This window comes from Siphateles boraxobius, unplaced genomic scaffold, assembly GCF_051911475.1.
Source record: "Siphateles boraxobius isolate OS27281-9 unplaced genomic scaffold, OSU_SipBor_1 41, whole genome shotgun sequence".
NCBI classification, from domain to species: Eukaryota; Metazoa; Chordata; class Actinopteri; order Cypriniformes; family Leuciscidae; genus Siphateles; species Siphateles boraxobius.
The window spans coordinates 26394672-26413086 of record NW_027509042.1 but is presented as its reverse complement, the minus strand read 5'-3'; the positions used below and the strand labels follow the sequence as shown (position 1 = coordinate 26413086).

Sequence of the window (18415 nt, the reverse complement as noted above, 5' to 3'; positions counted from 1 at the left end):
AAAATACAAATACAAAAACCAAACACAACATAAAACCAGGCCTGTTCCTTTCTCCATCATCAACGTCGTCGCTCCTCATTTATGCTTCCGCTCCTCCGTGAGAGATGCGAGACCGGTGTGCTTCCCAGGTGCTGCTCATTAGCAATTGCACGACCGGCCTCGCGCCGGTCTCTCACGTCCCTCGGCCGTCCTGTTCGCCACAGTCTTTTTAAGTTTCAGTCAAATGTCAGAAACTTATGATATAAATAAAGGTAACTTTTTCAAATATCTACAAATTAGAAGCTGGATCAAGAGTCAAACCCAAAGATAGTTTTCCACGCAGACCCGAGGAATCTTTACTTGAAAAATGCATTTTTAATTCCAAACGCAATAGAATTAAAGGTTTAATATCTACAGTGTATAAAACCACAATTGACAACTCACCGGCTTATGCCAGAGCAAACAAAACAAGGTGGGAATCTGATCTTGGGTGTATTTACATGGAGGAGAATTGGAACAGATTATTGGAACTGGGCTGGCACAAACAAAATTGGTGTCTTCTAAACAAAGACAAATTCAATTCAATATTTTCCATAGAACATATTTTACGCCATATAGGTTAAGTAAATTAGGAAATGACATCTCTGATCAATGTCAAAGATGCACCATCTCTGTCGGAACTCTTGTCCACATGCTATGGAGTTGTACCCGCTTGAAGCCATACTGGACTCACATCATCGCAGTAACCTCCCAGCAAACATTTGGACGTGTAATGACCGTTGAAAAGACGTCCGTCCGACACGTCCCGTCATGGTTGAAAAATAGTTCCAAAATGGAAGTTGAACCGACGTCTTTGACGTCATTTGGCCGTGAATTCAACGTCTTTTCTGGCCGTGAATTCCACGTCTCTTCAGCGCGTCCCTGGATGTCTAAATGCGTCGTCATTTGTGTGTTTAAATGTGTCGTCATTTGTGTGTTTAAATGTGTTTCTGCATAATTCAAGTGTATATATAAGCCTGCATTTAAAATAATCACACACATATTGTGTAACATCGTGAAAGGCAATCAAGTCTTGAGGTTTACACATCTTGACAAAGGTTCTAAAAAGGTCCAAAATTGGTCCAGTCAGACCTGACCGTCAATAAAACGTTTTAATCACGTGTACATCACAAACAAGAACACATTATTTGTGGACATAAGAAAAAAAGCCGCATGTTCTGATTTAGCACAACATTTTATTGATCTTGAACAGACAAAATTTCTCTTAATATTTTTTCAATGTTAACCAAACTAAAATACCAAATACAAAATACTGAATTATATATATATATATATATATATATATATATATATATATATATATATATATATATATATATATATGGGATAATTCACCCAAAAATTAAAATTCTTTCATTTACTCACCCTCATGTTCCAAACCTGTATGAGTTTTTCTTCTGCTGAACACAAAAGAAGATATTCTGAAGAATGTTTGTAACCAAGCAAATAGAGCAACCATTGACTACCATTATTGGAGAAACATTAATGGGAAGCGACATCTACTTGGTTACAAACATTCTTCCAAACATCTTTGTGTTTAGCATAACATAGAAAGGTATACAGGTTTGAAATATTGAAATATGAGGTTGAGTAAATGATGACAATTTTAATTTTTGGGTGAAATACCCCTTTAAAGACATTGTTTGGCTCATTTTTTGTATCCACCATCCACTAGCTCTTCCTGGAGCATGTTTCAGGTGTTCTGCCATTGTTGCATCAATTTCAGAGTCTGTAGCATTTGGGCTCCACCTCTTCACAGCATCTAAGGGAAGAGAATATATATATATATATATATATATATATATATATATATATATATATATATATATATATATATATATATATATATATATATTTTTTTTTTTGTTTATTTTAAATAAATAACAGCTAAATTTAAAAAAACATGGAACAAGATTAATGAATCATGAATGAAACATTAGAAAAAGTTTATCAACATGCATTACATTTTATTTTGTTGTATAAAAGATCTTCTGCCTTTATTTTTAAAGCAGTTACTGAAAACATACATGTTAAACCCCAGCTAAACATTTCATTCCATTTCAGATAATTTACTTTCTGAAAGAAACTCTCAAAAGGCTACATTACTAAGTTACAGTAATAACTTTGACTGTATCATTAAACAGTATACTTTATACTATGGTATACCGTTGTATACGTTCAAAGTTTAGCCTACTGGCTAATTTTAGCCTAACTCAGTAAATTATTTCAGTTGACAATGTGGGCATTTCTTTCGGTTCATTCATGTCACACATGTAAAACTCAATGACGTTAATCTAATACAAAATGTACTTACCCAACAGTTGATTCTTAATAATATCGACACAACTCCCTCCTCTCCTCGTGGTTGTTCAAAGTTCCAGGCAGAATCTATGGGAGACGCATTAACATCTCGCGAGATAATCCCATCGCAGGATTTTGTAATATCGCGAGATCTTTTGTTACTACATCTTGGCAGCACAGTTTATGGTCTGGGCAATTACATCCAACTCAGACATAAATGGTGACCGGGTATATTTCTGTTTTACATGTATATAAATACATTCCATAAAAAATAACAACGAATATATCAGGTACAACAGGTTAAAATAATGACTAAAATGCAGTGGCTTTGCAATCACTTGACTACACTGGGCATTTGTGATTATAATTTATAAAAACAAGATAAAGTAAATATATTTTCTTTTGTATACAAATCGTGTATTTCATAAAAATAATTCCTGATATTTTTTTCTGTCTTGCTAGACTAGACGTGCAAAAGACGCCAGTGGACGTATATTCACAGCCTGACTAGACGTGTAAAGGACGCCAGTGGACGTCTTTACAACCTCTTAAAAACTATTTGGGCGATTACATTAATTATTGCAGTATTAACCATGCGAAGATTAAGGGCAGCTTTTGCATATTTAACAAGGATTTCATAGAGGGTCATGATGGACTATAAATGCACGTGTAAAAGACGTCGTCAGGTGACTTCCTCTCACCCGATACACTATACATAACTACATGTAGCTAAAAGTTAAAATAACAATTATACATGCAACTGTAGACATGTACAAATGTATCTGAATGCATTTTTAGGAAATGTTCTGTGTTACATATTTTTACCGATTTATGCCATCCTGGCCGTAACCATTTTTGGCCAGGGACACGACGTTGCCGTCCGACCAATGTTTGCTGGGCTCTCGGGTGTGTGGACAGGCTCTGGATGCCATTGCCAACCCCAGGATTTGGTTACTGAGGGATGTAACCCTACTGAAGGTGAACTCAAACATGAAGTGTATACTGAAGGATTGGAAGAGTGTCATCCCCCCCAGCCAAAAACACTGGGCTAATGAACTCCTGTTTTACTGCACACCAGAAAAAATTCTTCATTCTATCCGAGGAAAACTAGATGACTTTGAACAGATTTGGACCCCTTTTTTGAACATCCTGACTCAACTTGACATGACCACAGACTAGATGTAAATCTATGCTTATTACTGTTTATTTCTATTTTTATGATTATTTAATACCTTGCCTTGTGGAGAGAGGGCTGTTTTTTTTTTTGTAAAAATGTAAAAACTATAAATAAATAAAAATAAAAAAAGAAACAGGCTTCAACGACTGACCAATGAAAACGCGACATCGCACATGGAATCTTATTGGTTGATATTGAACCGCACATGGAATAAGTTCACTTAAGTTCAACCGTGCCGAGATGAATCGGCCGAACCGAATAGTAATACAGTATATAACATTTTAGAATTTTAAACCATAACATTTTATCTGGTAGATCAATCTTTATATATTTTAGTTAGGTTACAGAAATTAATGTGTCCATTAAGGGTTTTAGCTTTGTAAGGCATCTGTGTTGTTTCTTTTTTGTCCAATACAAATAACCTGGTATTTGAATCAATCTCAATACTATGTTACCAATCAACATCAACAAAAGCCACCTTAACACTACAAAATGTGTAAACTACATCATTTATGATATCTATTGCTGATTAATATTTTATAAAATAAAGAAATAAAGAAAAAGACTGTGATAGTACATTCAGAATTAATTTAGTAAACAACTTCAGTCGTTGAAGCCTATTTCTGATTGGTTGTTGCCGATTTGACAGCGTTTATGCCAAGAGCAAAGAGAAAGAAACCGAAGAGAAGAGTAGGCCTACTTAGGCATGTGCGATAACGCAGATAGATTCGTGCTTGCGCATTATATTAATGTACTTTCACGCTACAATAATGCGCTGTCGACATTTGACAGTGTTTCATGTTCATAAATGAGACTTGTGATGGGTCAAACACTAGCTTTTATTCAGCTCACTTCACATAGCTATCCTTGTGCATTTCTGATGTTTTTTATACACTCCTTCGCCTTGTCTCGCCCCCATCCCAAGATAGCTCACTGGTGCCCTCTATTGGCTGACCTATATCGTAACATCTCCCTTCACATAACAAAGGAAAGTTCTTGAAATTGAACAACAGAACACATAACCCAACTTAATCAGAAAACCCCTTATACAGATTAACAGGTTTAACAAAAGTAACTGTTATTCTGTGAATAGCTTAATGAATATTTCAGTAAGCATGAATTTTTTTTTTTTTTTTTTTTTTTACATAACATAGTCTTTAGAGTATCTAGCAGGCATTTTTATGTTGGATCTGGTTCTTGTGTGTCTTAGAATTGGGACTGTGGGTGGTACGGTATCTTCTTTGTTTGTTATTTGCTGTGCGGTGCTCTCTGAAGACTCTCCTGTCCCCCAGTATTCATCATTTATGGTGAGTTGGTCTGTTGGTAAGGTGATTTTGAGCTGTTCAGGCACGGGACGAATGTCGTTTCTGTTGCGACGGTATTTCTTGCCTTTCACTAGCAGTACGTAGGAACGGTCACTGAGCTGATCGATGCAGATGCCAAGCGCCCATGTACTGGCTGGGTTATTGGGGTGAAGAAGGACCCGTACTGTCTGACCTTGAATTATGCTTGGCATGTTGCGTGCTGTAGTGTCATAGCGTTGCTTCATTGCTGCTCCCTTGGCTGTTTTTCTTGTAACAACTTCTTGCACCACTTTAGGCTGCAGAAGGGCCTCTCCAGTAGGCAGTGTGGTGCGTGTTCTCCGTGACATGAGCCTTTGAGTTGGAGAGCTATCAAGGCCTTCTGTTGGGGTGTTTCTCCATGCCAGCACTGCTTTCCAGAGGTCTCCCCCTTCCAAGGTGGACTTTTTTATCAGTGTTTTTGCTATTTTTACAGCTGACTCTGCTTTACCATTGCTTTGGCTGTGATATGGTGATGATGTGACATGGTTAAAGTCCCATTCCTCTGCAAATTTTTGAAAATCCATGCCACTGAAAGGCGGTCCGTTGTCTGTGAAAACCTCAAGGGGAATGCCATGTCTGCTGAACTGTCTTTTGCAGCACTCAATGACTGTGGATGATGTGTAATCTGGCATGCTGTCTATCTCCCAGTAGTCAGAATAGTAATCCACCATAATTAGGAACATGGAGTCGTTTGCAGTAAATAGACCCATTCCTATTTTGGACCATGGAAGGTGAGGTATTTTGTGTGGAATCAATGTTTCTTTTTGCTGTTTCACATGGATAGTGTTGCTTGTGGCACAACTGCTGACAAAGTTTTTGACTTCATCTGTGATGCCAGGCCAGAAGACTGCCTCACGAGCCTTTCTCAGGCTAGCCTCAATTCCAGAGTGTCCAGTGTGGATTTTTTTCTAAAAAGGCAGGCCGCAGAGCTTCAGGAATAAGAATCCTCTGTCCTTTGAATATCAGGCCACTGTCACTGGCTAATTCCTCTTTGAAAGTCCAGAATGGTCGCAGTAAGCCATTGACAGCACATTTGTGGTTGGGCCAACCGGTTTTAATGCAGGCATGTAGTTTTTGGAATAGCGTGTCTTTGGCAGAGTGTGTTTTGATGGTTTCCAATGTCTTCATGGAGATATTGATACCGCTGGAATGGCTAACTTGTTCAAAGTCCTGTGATGTAAGACCCATTGTGTATACTGAGGCTGGTGTCTGCATTTGTGAGTGTGTCATGCTCGTCTGAGGCGCTCTAGAGAGGAAGTCGGCGACGTGCAAATCCTTGCCTGGTTTGTACTGCAGGTGTATCTGATATCTCTGTAGCCTCAATAGCATCCTCTGTAACCGCTTGGGTGCTGTCAGCAAGGGTTTTTTGAAGATTGCTTCAAGTGGTCTGTTATCACTATGTACAGTGATGTGCTCTCTTCCATGTAGATACTGGTCAAATTTATCACATGCAAAGACAATGGCAAGGCATTCTTTTTCAATCTGAGCATATTGTTGATCTGTTGGGGTCAGTGTCCTGGACGCAAATGCAACAGGTTGTCCTTTCTGTAGGAGGGCTGCCCCTAAGCCTTTCTCGCTGGCATCACATTGCAGTGTGACCTCCTCTTTGATGTCATAGTATTTCAGTACAGGGTAGTGAGTGACTAAATCTTTGATCTTCTCCAAAGCAGCGTCATGCTTTTGTAGCCACGCCCAGTCAACGTCCTTGTCTGTCAGCCTTCTGAGAGGTTCACATATGTCTGACAGACGTGGCAGGAACTTTGACAAGTAGTTTACAAACCCCAAAAGCCTTTGGAGGGATTTTACATCGGTCGGTGTTTGCATGTTCTGGATTGCAGTTATTTTCTGCGGGTCCGGGCGTAAGCCTTCATTTGTGAGGAGGTGACCCATGTACGTTACACTAGGGAGCTTCAGCCGAAGTTTCTTTCTGTTCAGCTTCAAATTGACTTCCCTAGCTCTCTGTAGTAGGGCTGAGATGTTCTTGTCATGATCTGCCATTGCCTCTTTTGTAGTGTTGCCACACCCATAGACAAGAATGTCATCTGCAATCACACTGACTCCTCTAAGACCCTGCAATGCTTCATGCTGTCTCCTTTGGTACTCTTCAGCTGCCGGTTTTATTCCGAATGGCATCCGAAGCCACCTGTATCTTCCTTCAGGCGTCCAAAATGTGGTGAGGTAGCTGCTGGCTTCATCCAGCTTGATTTGCCAATAGCCATCCTTAGCATCGAGAACTGTGAAAATTTTTGCATTGGTTATTTCTGGAAGGATTTCTTCAATTGTGGGAATCTGGAAGTGTGATCTGAGCAAAGCTTTGTTCAATGGGGTAGGATCGATGCATATGCGCAGCTTGTCATTCTTTTCTATAACCACCATGTTGCTTATCCACGGGGTCGGTTCCGTAACTTTAGCAATGACCCCCTTTTGTTCCATTTCCTGAATGGCTTTGATAATTTTTGATTTGATGGGAATAGGAATCCGTCTTGGTAACTGCTGTACAGGCTGGACTGTGGGGTCAATCTCAAGGTGTAGTTCCCCTGGGAGGCATCCTAATCCATCAAACACATCTTCATACATGGAGATGATTTCATCCGTTGTGTTGGGTGCAACTGACTCCTCTTTCGTGTCAATATTGTGTATTACGTGGTTGGTGTTTAATTGAAGTAGATTGAGTTTCTGGCAGGTTTCAGCTGAAAGCAGTGGTGTGTGCGATGTCTCCATTACTTGAAATCTGAGGATGTATTTGTGCCCTTCATGGTCTGTTTTGAGGTCACATTCACCCTTAGGCTTGATTAGCGTGCCATCATACAGCTTGAGTGTGGCTTTGCTGGGCATTAAAACTGGATTGCCGTCTTGCAGTAAGCGTTGGAGGTCACGAAAACCGATTACATTGACTGTGGAGCCTGTGTCTAGCTGGCACTTCAGGGTATAATCGGAATCGTCATTGAATGACTTTACGTTGTGTGGGGTCAGCTTCAGATTTATAAACCATTTGCTTTGGTTGGCTTGCATACAGTTTACATGTGAGATGTACCACATTGCATCTGCTTGTTCTTCAGACTGGACGTCTGCCTCTACTAAGTTCAGCTGTGGTTTGTGTTGTCTTTGTTTGCAAACACGTGCAAAATTATTTCGTTTGCCACATGTTTTACAGATTACACCGTAAGCGGGGCATTTGGCTTTTGCATGCAGTGATCCACAGTACTGGCATGGGTTGTTATGTTGCCTTTTTTTGTGATCCTCAGATACGTTTGTCTGTTTGTACCCCTGCCTGCCGCGTTCGGAATAGTTTTCTCTGGAAGTGAAGTTGATGACGTCATCCCGCTCCGCTCCGCTTATTTTCTGTATTTGCAGTTGCGCCTGTTCACTCGCGCGACACATGTCTATAGCCGTGTTCAGTGTGAGCTTTGGTTCACGCAACATCCGTGCTTGTGCACTTGAATCCTTTGTGCCTATGACCAGCCGGTCACGGATCAACTCTTCTCTTAATTCACCAAATTCACACGTGTCTGCTAACTTCCTTAGCTTTGCAATGAACTGTTCTGCTGTCTCACACTGAGTTTGTTTACAGTCATTAAACACAAACCTTTCGTAGATCACATTCTTGCATGGTTCGAAATGTGACTGTAATGCATCTAGTATCTTAGTCGGATCCTCCCTGTCTGCCGACGGCATGTGTAGATGGCGTTGAAGTTGATGACACTCTTTACCCATCACTGTCAATAGTGTAGCAACTCGAATATTTGCGTCTTTTTTGTCCAGGCCCGTGGCAATCTCATAATTCTCCCATTGTGCACGGAAAAACGCCCAGTTGCTGTATGCGTCACCTTTTATGTCCATGGGTTCTGGAACCGGAATGCTGTATGCCATGGTTGCTAGCTGTTGATCTGGCTTGACTGAACGAGTAACTTAATTAACAAATACGTTGTCCGTCAGTATGTCTACTATTTACTTGCTTGTTCGGCTTGAGCAGTCTTTGTTGGTTCTGACTTCTGACACCATGTTTCATGTTCATAAATAAGACTTGTGATGGGTCAAACACTAGCTTTTATTCAGCTCACTTCACATAGCTATCCTTGTGCATTTCTGATGTTTTTTATACACTCCTTCGCCTTGTCTCGCCCCCATCCCAAGATAGCTCACTGGTGCCCTCTATTGGCTGACCTATATCGTAACAGACAGGAAAATAACGCCATAGTTTTGGGGTGCTTTAATGTGTAGGCCTCAGTTCAAGGAGCACATGAACTGATAATCTCTTCTAGTTATAGCACGAATTAAACATGAATGAAATCAATACACAACATTTTTCAAGTTCGAGTCCACTGACTTTAATCTACTGACTGGGTTGGTTTGTTAGTCGGACAACAATGGCGGGTATCTGCATTATAATTGGTCAGATTGCCTGTCAATCAAATTCCAGCGAAAGGTCTCAACACTGAGCTCTTAAATTAATATTTTAAACCTTAAAAAATTATTGCAATGTATAGTCAAAGTGATACGTTTACCTATTGTACATCTTTCAGAATCTGCAAGGTAATGCTCAAGAATGCAACACGATGCATTAAGAGCCAGAAGGTGTATGAAAACTTATTAGACCTATAACTAAAATTATTAGAGCCAAAATGTTGCTATGGTTATCACTTTCTAATGTTGCTATGGTTACTATGTCAATCATCGCAATTTCAAGACTCACATGACTAAAATTGAGCGAATTCACTCCCACATTTAAATGCATTTATCACTCTTTATAATTTACAGTGTGAACGTAACCACTGGTCCTCTAGTAGCATGAAAAACAAAACTCTTATTTAGATTGTCAATAGCGCTCCCTTAAGCCATCACTTACTTACCGCGTTCCCTTTCAAGGGATCTCTAGCTGCGTCAAGCTGTGGGAACGCCTCTGCGTGTGTGCGTCATGAAGCACGTATGGAATCAGTCCAATGGAGAGACGGAACGGCATAGGCGGGTGACGTCATCGACCAGGAAACTATAAAGCACCCCCAAAACACAAGCGCGACAGCTTCTTTGCCCTCAGTAAGCGCTATATGTGGATCTGTCTCAAGTGTTTTTGTCTGTCACTAAGCAGGAGTTTCACTATTTCAAAAAACTATATATATATATATATTATATTGAGAGACAATGGCGAGCGAACAACAATTTAAGAAATGTGTTCCTCCCTGCTCGCGCTATTTAACGAGCGAGGATACACACAGCTTATGTGTTGTTTGTTTGGGAGTGCAGCATGCCCAGTCAGCTCTCGAGGGGGCTGATTGTGAGCATTGCGAGCGTTTGCCTCTTAGAACGCTCCGCTCCCGCCGATCACTCTTTGAGGAGAGTGGTTCGGTTCGCGATCCCCGCGGATCGGGTCCCGCTTATGCTGAGGCTGAGCGGCGACGTCATTCGTGGGGATCGCAGATGGATCTAACAGCGGGACTTGAGACGGGCTCTGCCCTATCTCAGCCCTTACCTGTTAGATCCAGTGCCTCAGTCTCGGATTCGGAAGCACGCTCTGCGGTTTCTTCCCCCCGAACTGAGGCCCAAGTACTGCAACTATCCAGTTCTGAGGATCTGGATGTTGTTAGTCTGGATGCGGGAGATGTCGATAATTTGCCATCTCGCTCTCCCGAAAGTGAGGAGCTTATGAAGGTGCTCACTCGTGCTGTTTCTAAATTAAGCATCGAGTGGCCAGCTGTTAGGCAGGAGTCTAGAGAAAAATCTAAATTAGATGAAAGATTTTTGCCTTCCCGTTCTCAACCTCCACGCCGGTGCTTGTCCTTCTTCCCTGATCTCCACACAGAGGTTTCGAGATTGTGGAAAAAGCCGGTCTGTTATCGTGTTTTTAGCCCTCAAACTTCCACTTATTCAAACATTGTGGGGGCTAAATCTCATGGTTATGGGGCGATGCCCAAAGCAGAAGAGGCGCTTGCTAGTCATCTTTCTGCTGAAGCTGCATCTTCTTTTAAAGCACCACTTTTACCCTCTAAGCCTCTTAGAAGTACGTCAGCTTTAGTGGGTAAGGCGTATTCGGTAGCCGGTCAAGCCTCGGTGTGCCTGCACACGATGTCCATCTTGCAGGCATACCAGGCTGACTTATTAAAGGATGTGAGTGACACTCAAGAGGTCAGCACTGACCTATTTCGCGAACTGCGTCAGGCTGCAGATTTATCTCTGCGCGCCACCAAGGAGTCGGCCAAGCTAATGGGCCGTACTATGGCAGCCCTGGTGGCCGCAGAGAGGCATCTATGGTTAAATCTCTCTGGTATGAAAGAAAAAGACAAACGCTTTTCTTTTGGACGCTCCGCTCTCTCCTCATGGTCTTTTTGATGATTCTGTAAATACTGTCATAGATAGATTTCAGGAAGAGAAGAAACAGTCGGCAGAATTTCAGAAATTTATGCCTCTTAAAATTCATGTCCCCGGTACTGCTGGGCGGGAGCAGTCCAGGCCGTCAGTCAGCTCCTCACATAGGGCGCAACAGAAGCAGAGTGTCGCGTCTCGCGCTCCCCCTTCCAAACAGTGGGACCAAACAGAAGTCTTCTGGCAAAACTGATCTGAGGACAGTTATTATGGCTAAGAAGGCTTCGGCAAAGAGGAAGTCCTGACGCCACTGGCGTCAGGATGCTGAGGTTTGTCCCTGCCGTGGGAGAGAGGTGTTCACCGCATTACACGGTGCCCGCTCTTCTTCGGTGCCCTCAGGGGCCCGTTCTGCCAACCCCGCCTTCATGCCGGGGCACAGACGGTCCCAGCGAGCGCTTTCCCGAGGGACGCTCGCCCCCTCTGAGGAGGGTCTCAGAGCAGTTAAGCCAGTCGTTCCCTGCCGGTGCGCCGTTACAGGGCGCTGTGTTTGCTGCTCAAGTTACACCAGAGGCCAGTCTCGAGAGACTGGTACCCTTAGTAGTATTTCTGGCAGAGTGGAAAAGCCTTCCAAAAATATCTCAGTGGGTTCTGCACACAGTAAAAAAGGGTTATACTATCCAATTCAGCTGTCGCCACCAAAATTCATAGGGGTTCTGCCCACAGTGGTGGGCCCCGAGCAGGCTCTGGTAATGGAACAAGAGGTGAAAGCGCTCCTTTAAAAGGGGGCTATAGAACGGGTTCCTCCTCCCAGGTTGGAGTCAGGTTTTTACAGACGATATTTCATCGTTCCAAAGAAGGATGGGGGGTTGCGTCCAATTTTAGATCTGCGCCTGTTGAATCGCTCGGTAGGGAAGCTAAAATTCAAGATGCTCACTATCAAGCAGATCGTGTCACAAATCAGATCCGAGGACTGGTTTGTCACGATAGATCTGAAGGACGGGTACTTCCATATTTCCATCCTTCCACAACACAGGAAGTTCCTGAGGTTCGCCTTCGGGGGCGAAGCGTACCAGTACAAGGTTCTTCCATTTGGCCTAGCTTTATCTCCCCGCACTTTCACGAAATGCATGGATGCAGCTTTAGCGCCCCTGAGGTTTCAGGGCATTCGTATCCTCAATTACATCGACGATTGGTTGATTTTAGCTCAGACAGAGCAGATGGCGGTTCAGCATCGAGATGTTGTTCTCGCTCATATGAGAAAGTTGGGGTTGAGGCTGAACGCAAAGAAATGTGTATTATCTCCTTCTCAGAAGACCACTTTTCTGGGTGTCGTTTGGGATTCGACCTCGATGCGGGCGCGGCTTTCTCCGACCCGCATCGCTTCGATTCTTTCAGCTATGAAACAAGTAAAGCTAGGCCAGCTACTCATTGTAAAACAGTTTCAGAGACTGTTGGGTCTGATGGCAGCAGCGTCCAACGTTATACCTTGCGGCCTGTTGTACATGAGACCACTGCAGTGGTGGCTCCGGACCAAGGGATTCTCCCCGAGGGGAAATCCCCTCCGCACGATCAAAGTCACGCGACGCTGCCTTCGTGCTCTGGTCATGTGGAAAGAAACCTGGTTCCTATCCATAGGGCCTGTGTTGGGGGCTCTTTGTCGTCGCGTAACGCCAACGACGGATACTTCCCTCACAGGGTGGGGGGCGGTCATGAGTGGTCGTCCAGCCCAAGGTCTGTGGCAGGACCATCATCTATCATGGCATATAAATTGTCTAGAGATGTTGGCGGTGTTCCAAGCCTTGAAACACTTCCTAGCAGACCTCAGAGGTCATCATGTGTTTAATTCAGTCAGACAACATGTCGGTGGTCTCGTATATAAATCATCAGGGGGGCCTGCGGTCGCGTCCACTTTACAAGTTGGCCCGTCAGATCCTCCTGTGGTCCCAGGGGAAGTTACGGTCTCTGAGAGCTATGTATCTTCCTGGTTATTTGAATGTGGTAGCAGACTCCCTGTCGAGGCAGGGGCCGAGGCCGGGGGAATGGAGGCTCCACCCCGAGGTGGTGGAGCTCCTTTGGTTGAGTTTCGGTCGCGCCGAGGTGGACCTATTCGCTTCCAAGGAGACAACGCACTGTCATCTGTGGTTCTCCATCAGTCAGCCAGCCCCTCTGGGGTTGGACGCTCTGGTACAGTCGTGGCCGAGGTCACGTCTGTATGCTTTTCCCCCGGTTGCTCTGCTACCAGGAGTTCTGGAGAGGGTTCGCCGGGACGGGGTCAGCCTACTTCTAGTAGCCCCGTTCTGGCCGGCCCGAGTATGGTTCGCGGACCTAATATCTCTTCTGGACGGCTCTCCCTTGGAGATTCCGATCAGGAGGGATCTACTCTCTCAGGAGGGCGGTACGATATTTGGGACTTGGGATTTGGCCATTGTTCTAGAGGGCCTTTCTTTGGCCCCCTCAAACCTATTGAGGAACCTATGGCTCCTCAAACCTATTGAGGAAGTTTCTGAGAAATTTCTCACGTATAAAACTCTTTTTCTGCTTGCAATCTCCTCACTCAAGAGAATCGGAGATTTGCAGGCCCTGTCGGTTGCACCCTCGTGCCTGGAGTTTTCGCCTGGTATGGTTAAGGCTTTTCTATACCCTAGACCAGGTTATATCCCTAAGGTCCCTACTAATGCTGTCAGACCTACAGTGCTGCAGGCTTTCTATCCTCCTCCGTTTGTGTCATCAGATCAGGAGAAACTTAACCTTCTCTGCCCGGTTAGGGCGTTAGACGCTTACGTCCACAGAGCTGCCCTGTGGAGGAAATCAGAACAGTTATTTGTGTGCTTTGGACCACCCAGGAAAGGGTGTCCCGCGTCTAAACAGAGAATGAGCAAGTGGGTGGTTGAGGCCATCTCACTTGCTTATGAGTCGGCTGGTCAGCCTTCACCTTTGGCTGTACGAGCCCACTCTACTAGGAGTATGGCTGCTTCTAAAGCATTTTTGTCAGGAGTATCGCTAAGTGATGTTTGTGATGCGGCTGGGTGGTCCTCACCGCATCCATTTGTTAAGTTCTATGAATTGGACTTAAGTTCCACTCCTGGGGCGCAGGTGCTCTCGTCATCTGTGCGCTAGTTCCCACATGACGGTCATTTGCTCCTATGGCGACGTGGGTATTGGCGTTCCCACAGCTTGACGCAGCTCGAGTTCCCTTGAAAGGGAACGTCTCGGTTACGTATGTAACCCAAGTTCCCTGATAGGGAACGAGACGCTGCGTCGTTTTGCCATACTCCCAGCATGCCCGTTAGCGCTTCCTTCAGGCCTATCAGAAGCTGTCGCGTTTGTGTTTTGGGGGTGCTTTATAGTTTCCTGGTCGATGACGTCACCCGCCTATGACGTTCTGTCTCTCCATTGGACTGATTCCATACGTGCTTCATGACGCACACACGCAGAGGCGTTCCCACAGCTTGACGCAGCGTCTCGTTCCCTATCAGGGACCTAGGGTTACATATGTAACCGAGACGTTCTGCACTCTCCCTAAAACTTTAGTCAAAAGCACTGAAGTTTTCCACACTGCACAGTGAATCTCTCATTTATATCGCGTCAAGACTTTGTTTATGAGGGGATTTGCGAAAGGATAAAGCTCGTGCTGATTCTGAACATACATTTCAGCAAATTCTCCACATGTTGACTCTAAAATGCCTCTGATTTCCCGCTGTGTTCAGCCGCTTAATATACATGTCTGTGATTGGCTAATGCTCAACGCGGAAACAACACAAGTAGTTTCGTTTTTGAATAATATTGTGTTCTCCAGTGCCCGGACTCGACTGGACTCGGACATTTTTACGTGTCAAGTCCGAGTACAAATTCATCCGAGTGCGTGTCCGAGTTCATTCAAAATTGGACTAAAGTCCGAGTACCCCAACTCTAAATAATACCTTGATGATCAAGCTGTTATCATTTGATTAACTCCAGCACCATTTAACTCCAATTCTTTATATTTTCGTTGAAAAGTGCACGGCCTCCTCCTCTCTGAGTCACATTTAAGTCACACACTTAAGACTAAAACTTTACTCTAAGTGGCTTTATACAACAGCTGATGACTAACGTTATAATTTAGCCCACTAGTCAACTGTTGTTGGCTAACAATTTAGCCCACTAGTCAACTGTTGTTGGCTAACGTTTTACATAATGTTATATTAATATGCAAATGAAACACAATAATAAACTGCCATTCGTTAGATCTGTTTGTTTGAGTCAACAAAAAATCTATGTTAATTAGAATTGTTGATTAACGTTACAATCTTCTTCAGGTGTTATGCCGAGTTCTGCATAACTTTACATGCCAAGAATTGCATGCACCTCCAAATACTGTTTAAAAAACCACCCGACCACCCCGTGGTCGAACCTCAGTTTTCTATGGGCCCGAGTGCCCCTGGAACGAGCTTCCCGGCATGCTGTTGTCTCAACAGATGCCTCCACGGGCTGGGGCGCCATGCGCAATGGACATGCTGTCACACTCTCATGTTGAGCAGGGATGCTCCTGAAAAGTTCAATGAGATTTATCACACCCAGGTGTTGAGCAGAAATGCTCCTGAGGTTCAGTGAATTTCTTCACAAATAGGTGTTGAGCAAGGTTGCTCCTGAAGCTCAGTGATTCTCTCATGTAGTGTTGAGCAGTATGGCATGTCTATTGCCTCGAGTTGCCGGCAGTACGCCTTGCCCTGCACCGCTTCCGGGCGTTGCGCTGGGGTCAACATGTACTAGTCCGATCAGACAATACCGCCACAGTAGCGTACATCAACTGTCAGGGTGGTCTACGCTCCCGCCGTATGTCGCAACTCACACGCTACCTCCTCTTATGGAGTCAGAAGCACCTGAGGTCCCTTCGTGCTATCTACATTCCGGGAGATCGGAACTTTGCAGCCGACGAGCTGTCACGGTTTCGGACCATCACCGGCGAATGGCGACTCCATCCCCAGTCGGTCCAGCTGGTTTGGGACCAGTTCGGGGACGCACAGATAGACCTGTTTGGGTCCCACGACTAATCCCATTGCGCCCTGTATTACTCCCTGTCCGAGGGCACCCTCGGCACGGATGCACTAGCACACAGCTGGCCGCGGGGCCTACGCAAATCAAATTTGCGTTTCCCCCAGTGAGCCTTCTCGCACGGACCTTGTGCAAGATCAAGGAGGACAAGGAGCAGGTCATTCTGGTTGCGCCGTACTGGCCCACCCGGACCCGGTTCTCCGAACTGATACTCCTCGCGACAGCACCTCCTTGGCCAAATCCTCGGAGGAAGGATCTCCTTTCTCAGAGACGGGGCACCCTCTGGCACCCTCGACCCGATCTTGGAGGCTCCACTTCTCCATCCATTTACGCTTCTTTCCAAGTGGTGATGTGAATCTCCTTCTGTCTGGTCTTAATAGCTGCAGTGTATTTGCACACACAATGGCTGCAACCACAGTGCGGTCCCCTCATGACAAGCGTCTGGATTGAGCAGAGTAGGGGACATCTCTAGGGTCTTCAAGTGGGCACCTTCCGTCCTCAGTGTTTCGTCGACTAGCCCACGACAACTCAAGAGTGCTCGACAGTGACTCTGGCGTCCCAGAGTCACCCCCCTCCGTCCCCCACTCAACTCAGCCCAGCTTACTGACCTTTACATCCCTCCTGCTGCTGAGGTTGCTCCTTCCTCGTAGTTCAGATGTGACCTAACCACAATCTCTCACAACCTCTCCACAACTCGACCATATGCGCCAACCCGTTTGACTAAGGCTGTCGAGCCCCACTGTGGACGTTAAAGCGGTCAGTGGCAACGGTTCCGTATGGCATACTACCGCAAAACACAATATCTGTCCAAACACCAATCCTCATTCATGCAAAATACACAGGAACGTAATAACTGTAATTACTTTGCAAACTATACAAATAAACAAACAGACTCTTCAAATTTTCAAGATTTTTTCGAAACCGTAGCATGGCAGCCTGTACACAGCCAGTCAGACACTTTCCGTCTCAACCACAGCCAGTTGCTGCTCCTCTCTGTTGCTTCAGATAAGTTCTTTACTGTGCGACCCAACTCTTGGCCACTGAATCCGACGTCTCTGAGGAACCGGGTTGTGGAGTGTGCCACAAATCCTCGGCAACCCACTTCCACTGGATAAACCCGGACTCTCCATCCTCGCTGTTCTGCTTCAGTGGCCAGCTGAGCATACCGCAGTTTCTTCCTCTCATATGCCTCATCTACAGCATCCTCCCATGGCACTGTTAACTCTATCAGTTGAACAATGCGTGCGAACAGATATTGTTTTGTGGTCTGGATCAGGAGTTTAGTGGTGGCAATCTCAGGTGGAAAAATAAGCCGTTGATCAAGTCAGCCAGCATTTTCCAGTCCCTAGCAGCTTCCAGTTGTCCTGAGCGAGAATTGGTTTTAACACCATTTCTTGGTGGTTGCTCGCCTGGGCGGAGGAATATTGTCTTCTGTGAACCAATTTTTTTGCTAGAACAGTTGGCAACTTATTGGTCATGTTACGCTTGTCTTCCAATGCTAAAGCCAAACATCGGAGTACTTGGTCATGGCGCCAAGTAAACCGACCTTGGCTAAGAGCCATCTTACATCCTGTCAAAATGTGCCTTAATGTGGCAGGTGATGAACACAAAGGCCTCTTGTCCTTTGATCCTCTCCTACCCAGAGGTTTAGGTTCTGTGGTGATGGGAGAACATCATATGTTGACCTGATAAGGAAATAATGGACCTCTCTTCCATTGACCAAAGGTCTTGCCAGCCCATCTTGCGTTGTTCCACACTCTCCCATCTCATCAACTCTCCCTGCTTGGCCTGGGAAATGGCCTTTATACACCTCATCCTCTCCTCCTGCTTTTGCACCTTGTTGACTACGAGCTTCCTCCTTTGAGCTGGGGCTGCCTTGTGCCATTTAGGAGGAGCTAAACTGAGCCCAAAACCCCCTCTTCCATGCTGTTCCTGCCCCACGATATCACCAATTTGAAGGGCAGCCTTTGCCTCTTCCACAGATTTCTTTTGCTGACCACTTTCTACCAGTTTTTAACACAGGTGCTGCCTCCCTTACACATTTGTCACGTGACTCTACTAAGGTCATTTCCAGTCTGACCTTGGCACACTTCAATTCCTCGGTTAAAGCAGACACTGGCAGCTGCAATATTTCTTTACTATAAAGTCCCACTCAGCTGAGGCAGTGTGGAACTCCCAACCTTTTCCTGATATACACTCACCTAAAGGATTATTAGGAACATCATAC

The 18415-nt window shown here is 44.8% G+C and overlaps 1 long non-coding RNA gene across 1 annotated transcript; it reads right to left on the bottom strand.

The window, feature by feature from the left end:
* Positions 1-1705: 1705 nt before the first annotated feature.
* Positions 1706-2735, bottom strand: LOC143707243 (uncharacterized). The gene is made up of 2 exons (XR_013193128.1): positions 2354-2735; positions 1706-1801 (listed from the first exon to the last, which is right to left on the bottom strand). It is a non-coding gene; the product is annotated as an uncharacterized LOC143707243 (long non-coding RNA).
* Between the last annotated feature and the right edge of the window lie 15680 nt (positions 2736-18415).